Source organism: Amblyomma mixtum, chromosome 1, assembly GCF_055824585.1.
Source record: "Amblyomma mixtum isolate Tamu chromosome 1, ASM5582458v1, whole genome shotgun sequence".
Classification (NCBI taxonomy): domain Eukaryota; kingdom Metazoa; phylum Arthropoda; class Arachnida; order Ixodida; family Ixodidae; genus Amblyomma; species Amblyomma mixtum.
The window spans coordinates 92,492,074-92,498,073 of NC_143012.1; positions in this window are offsets into that span (position 1 = coordinate 92,492,074).

Here is a 6,000-nt window from a genome sequence, read left to right on the forward strand (position 1 = left end):
ATCTCCTGCGATGACTATACTGTTTGCGCTGCTAAGTAAGCTATCCAAACTGTCAGTCCTGTGTACGCCTACAGGGAAGTAGACGTTTGCAATAGTAACTTTTGCGCACTGTGGAAGTGAGATGTCGACTGCTAACAGTTCACAGTCAGGAAGCATAATTTTGTTCGAAATAGAGGCCCGGTGACACATTTTGGTAGAGACCATAGTTACTAACCCGCCGCCCCTGCCGGTAACGCGATCAACTCGGAAAACACGGAAGTTTTTCATTGAAAATGATTTAAGTGGAGAGAGCCACGTTTCTTGCAAAATAACTATATCTGGGTTATGTTTACGAAGAAGTAGATCAAGATCAGGAAGGGAAGAAAGTAGAGAGCGGCAATTCCACTGAATAACTTTGAGACCCGCCATGATTACTGACTGAGGAAAGAGGCAGCAACAGCCTCTTTCAGCACATCAGACTTGGGAATTACTTTTGAAGGTCCTTTCTTTGCTTTGGGATGCGGAGCAACTGTCTTCGAGGGTGAGGAAGGAGCTCGACGCTTTTGGGTAGGGCATAGCATTTCAACATCCGTGGTGCAAATATCGGCGCTAGACACACTGCCTGGGGCGGTGGTGGGAGGCGGGACTTGGGATGCGTCCGGAGGCGACATGGAGTGACTAATACTAGCAGCACAAGTTGGGAGAGATGCAGGCGTCGCCGCCTGAACAGATGATTGAGTAAGCGCAGATTGACCTGTAACTAGCTGTGATAAAGCCTCAGCAAAAGTGCTCAGCATTCGCTCTACGACCTCAGAAAGAGCCTTTTCTACTGTGGACACTATAGAAGCAGTCACACTAGACTCGAGTTCTCCAACAGAAGATCGCGCACGGCTAGCGTATGAGTTATTCTTGCGGTCAAGGTGTGCATAAGCATCAGCTCTCGAGCATCGCTTCACCTGGATTATATCTAACAGGCTTTGCTCATCAGCGCGTTTCAAACAGTAGGCATCATCAGCTGGGTGGTTGGAGTTGCAGAGGCAACACAGGGGCTGATCAGAGGCGCAGTTGTCAGCTGAATGACTTTGACCACAAAGGCGGCAGCGCGTCGCTGATTTGCACGCTTTTCCACTGTGACCGAATCGCCAGCAGTTAGAACATTGGAGAGGACGGGGCTGCAGAGGGTCCACACGGTACACAATCGGCCAGACCTTGAGCTCAGAAGGACAGGAGGAGCCAGCAAAAGTTGTTATGACTGATTCTGTCGGTACGCGCGAACCATTTACTTCTCTACTGCACCTGTAGACAGCCAAAACCCCCCCACCGGCATCTTGAAACTCTTCAAGTATTTCCTGCGGGGAAGATGCTGGGTCGACGCCACGAACAATGCCTTTGGAGCAAGCGAGCTGTTCCGGGATGAAGGCTTTCACCGGCAAAGAGTCAAAAATTTTGCACTGTAGCAGGTCTGTGGCGCAAGCAATGTCAGAGGACTTGCAGACAATGCCTCTACGACCGAACGGTCGCACCTCAGAGATCTGTAAATAGTGCTTGGTTAGAGACTTGAGCTCCTGTTGAAGAATTTTAGAGCTTTTCATCTTGATCACGCCCTCACCGATCGGTACGAGAGCCACAGGGATGACGTCAATTCCATTTTTCTTAAAAGATTCCAGCGGCAAGCTTTGGGTGGGCAAGCTGGCAAACCAGGCTGCCGACCCTCCGCCCGGGGAGGTCAGCGACATACCTGAGCCAAACGCGCCCTCAAATGCGCATTTACCACGCCTACAGACCTAACCTTAGACCTGGCCAAATCCCCCACGTAGAAAGGCCTCACCAGTGACGAACACGCAGGCACCACCAAGAAACCACAGTTGATTTCACAGCCAAGCCCACTTCAGGTGTTGCGCTTCGTCTCCACGTAGCTCCTCGGACCGGCTCTTCTTCTTCTTCTTCTTCTTCTTCTTCACCTCCGGCTCTCGGGAAGGTCTTCTTCTTCTGCCTTCTCCGCCGCGCGCAGTCCAACCCACGCGCACGGAAATGGGGTGCTTTCCTCCTCTTTCTTTATTTTAATAGTCTAGCACCATGTGATACTTCCGAAGGAAGCTGAGCCGCCGCTGGAATCCTGTTTTCTCAGAGATGAAACGCCCTGTTTAATCTCTTCACATGAGAGCATAAGTTCGAGTTTTTAGCTCTAATAAAAATACATTTCTCAAGCCATGGTGTCTCCATGAACGTATAGAAAATATCTTCCGGCCAAAGCAAATGTAGTTTTTTCTTTGTGACTCGTGCTACGGATCTCCGTGCCTACAGAAGTATGTGGCGGTATTTTGCGATGCTTATTTAGTTTCGTACATACGCATTAGAATCATCATCATCGTCATCAGCGTGACTACGCCTACTGCAGGACAAAGACCTCTCCCACATTTCTCTAGTAGACTGATTTCACCAGCAGTTGCGCTACGCCACCACCGCCGCGATGCACTCCGGGAGTTGTGGTACTCCGGACGTTGGCCGCCTCGGCGTAGTGCGAGGCGCATCCGCGAGAAGCAGTCCTGTTTGCGTCGCCACACGGCGTTTCTTTACGTGAATGATAGGTTTGGTAAAAAAGTGAGTTGAACTAAGAGGGTGTCATGAGCTCCGCCTACAGCGCGATACAGAAGGCCCCGGACTTTTCGTTTTCTCGAAAAGGTCCCGAAGATGGAGCGTAGAAGCCAGTCATAAGAGGCAGCTGAAGAAGTACTGTTCTGCACATTTAGCCGTATTGTCCCTGCTGATCAGTACACATTGACAAATGGTAAATTTTGAGGTCTCGAGCTTTGATATGCCTTTAGCTCGCCGCTCAGCTTTGAGGCAGTGCATTGAAATTGCCAACAAGGAGGCTGTCGAATTAACCTTCGCGCTGCTGCTAAATTTTAATGTAACATTAAGGAAGCCGCGGTACTTATGTGGAGTTGGGAGCCCCCTTCTATCGGTCTGATTCACTATGTCACATTAAGGAATCCACTAATGCACATATTCACTCCTGATACCTTAACCTGCCATACTAGCGATAGTGCTTTCCCTGTTTCATGGAATAGGAAATTTTGGCAATGTGGAATAATCACTGACGTCTTCTTGCACACCGTCCTTTGACCATACGTAATTTTTTAAGATTTAGGAACATGCCACTTATGCCGGAATACCATCGCCGTTTTACTCAGTTAATTTAACGAAATTTCTGTTTGGGCTAGATGGTGCATAGCTTATTTTGCTATCATTTAATACTTATCCCAGGCCTATACATGGGATCTGCTCTCTCGAAGTCGTGCCCGCATGCTATGCAGTGTAGCTTTAATAAGCAAGTACACCGGCTACTTACGTCCGGGTTCCCCTGCGCGGTCATTGTTTCCGTGGCCGAGGCCCTACTTCGGAAAACCAAGCAGGTCATGTTCGCCAAAGGGAACGCACTGGAAAGCAACTCGGTTAAACCAGTAGTGGTACCGTATATTGATAAGGTTGCCCATCATGTGAAAAAAGTGGTAACCCGACACGGCGTTCCTGTGGTGTTCTCCGAACCGAAGAAACTCGCCCCACTTTGCTCACGCATGTGCGCGGAAAAGAAGAGTGGCTGCAGGAAGAAGCACTCAAAGGAGTATATCGACTGCTGTTCCGGTGTCGTATACGAGATACCGTTGACCTGCTCGAGGGCTTACATAGGCCAGACCGGGCGGTGTGTCATTGACCGGACGGGGGAACATTTGCGGGCGTTAAGGAGCGGAGCGACACATTTAGCAGAGCAGTGTGCGAACTCCAGAGCGTGCGAGCCGCGGCTGAAGCAGATAAAGATACTTGGCAGAGGCGGTGATAGGGTGGCACGTGACTATTAGAAGCCTTTCTTATCAGGAAGAGGGGGCATGACTGTGCGAGTGACACGTCTGTTAATCTTTTGCAGGCAGAGTACAGGTATCTTGAGCACGTATTGTGTCCTGACGATGTGTTTCTTTACTGCGCATCTCTCCTTTTATGTGTATATTTGCTCTCTTGCCTGCGAATAAATCAGATGACGTTAGCGCCTGCCCTGTGTGTTTCCTCATCTTGTGTGCGTGTTCTTGTGCGCTTAAATTCATTTCAAAATAAATTTTACTCAGTATTTCCCCCGAAAAAAACGGCCATCTAGTATTTATTCGTCAGTGTAAGTTTTCAGATTCCAACTCAGAAGATAGCTAGAGTGTCTCGCACGGGAGGTGCTTTCGGCAGCAAAGATCTCATTACCACAGCACCAAAGAAAAAAAATGTGTGCGTTGGTAGGTATCAATCAAGTTGCCCCACCCAGTAAACTGTATTTGCTGTTAGTCAGCTTGTATATACCGACACTGTGTGCTGCTTACAGTGAACACTCTGTAATGAAGGCAATGGACGAATCTGCTGTGCGTACCACGCTAATCATAGTCACTGGAGCTTTGTCTTGGCTATTTTTTCTCTATGCTCAAGCGCGTTTTGGTTCTAATAGCATAGCGTGTGTGTTGCTGTTTGAAATGCTAGAAGCGGTTTCAGTTGTCTCACGGAAATCTTTCTAGGCGCAGGCAAAGGTTTGAAGTGTGCAAAAAGGACAAATATGCACGAACCACGAGAAAAGAGAGCCGGTAGCTGTGACCGCTTAGATGTTGCCTAGCGTAGATTGCAATTCGAGCATTCGATTTAAACTGGAACAAAAAGTCTGTCGGTAATAAACGTAATGTGCCAAACATCTTCTTTTGCAAGCCTTTCAGTTGAGTTTTTCGCCTGTGCCGTTGAGGTCATACAGTGTATTAAGGTACGCATATACAGGGTGTCCCAGCTAAATGTAACCAAGCTTGTTAAAAAAAGGATGTTCCCTAGCCCAGTGAGAGCAACTCAGGGTTGTTGACAGTCGCGTGTCCTAGTCTACGGTAGTTTTTCATTATACAAAAGTGATTAGCAGCGACTAATTAGCTAACTTTTTAATTATTGCCTTCAGGAAGAAATTGTCAATGCAGGAGTTCTAGATCGCATAAAAATAACCGTTTGCCATGTTGCAACCAAGTACCACTGATACAGGTTGTTTTATTTGCCTGGAAAGAAAGCCCGCGAAATACAGAAAGAATCACGTGATAGGGAAGCAGTTTCAGTGCTCCCAGACTACCGGTCAAGCAACGACATCCACTTATGTTCGCAACGCTGTCCAGGGGCCCTTGCGAACCGTGGAATCGACCAATCAGCGGTGGCCAGTGAAGTCCCTAGGTCAGATTAGCTAGGGGCTTTAGCGGCTAGTAGCAGAGATCCGCCCCGGAAGCATTTATTTGCACTGCAAGGGACCGTAGGCTAACGTCATGCTGTAAAGGCGCCGTGAATAAAATGAACAATGTTTTATTTTGCTAACAAGATGTGTTTCTAACTCAACAACACTAAGCAAAACAAGAATCGTTCTTAGATTTGCAATTAAGTTGGCTCTTCAGTCAATTTTGCTGCCGCAAGGGTGCGCTAATGACGGAAAAACGTCGGATAGGTGGCGCAAACTACCGCCCGATTCAAAGGATTTAGCCTTATTCATCCACCCAACCTCCATGCATCCACCCACATATGCATCCATCGCGAACATGGCAGCCAGAAAGAATAACAGCTGATTCCACGGCTCTGCAGCTTTTTTTACACATCGTATACAATCAAGGTACTGACCGGATGTCTTCAGTGCGCGGAAAAATCTGCTTGAAGGCGGTGATTACCGCGAGTCTGCCAAGATCGACTTGCAAAGAGCGCTCGTCAGGAAAATCGAAGACAACTTTAGCCCCCGCTGTCAGTCGGCACCTACTATCGATGACAAATGTGCTCTAAGGGTGACGTGTGGTTGTATTTATTTTTGTTTAGAAAATACCGGATGACCATGAATCATCGTACTGCAGCAACTGCCGATAGACGGGAGCAGGCAGGTGCAGCTGCTGGGAGCTTGCAATCTCAGTGCGGGAAATGATAGCCGTCAAGCCCGGTTACTGTGGCAACAATCACTCATCTTCTAGAAGAGTGCGGTGAGGG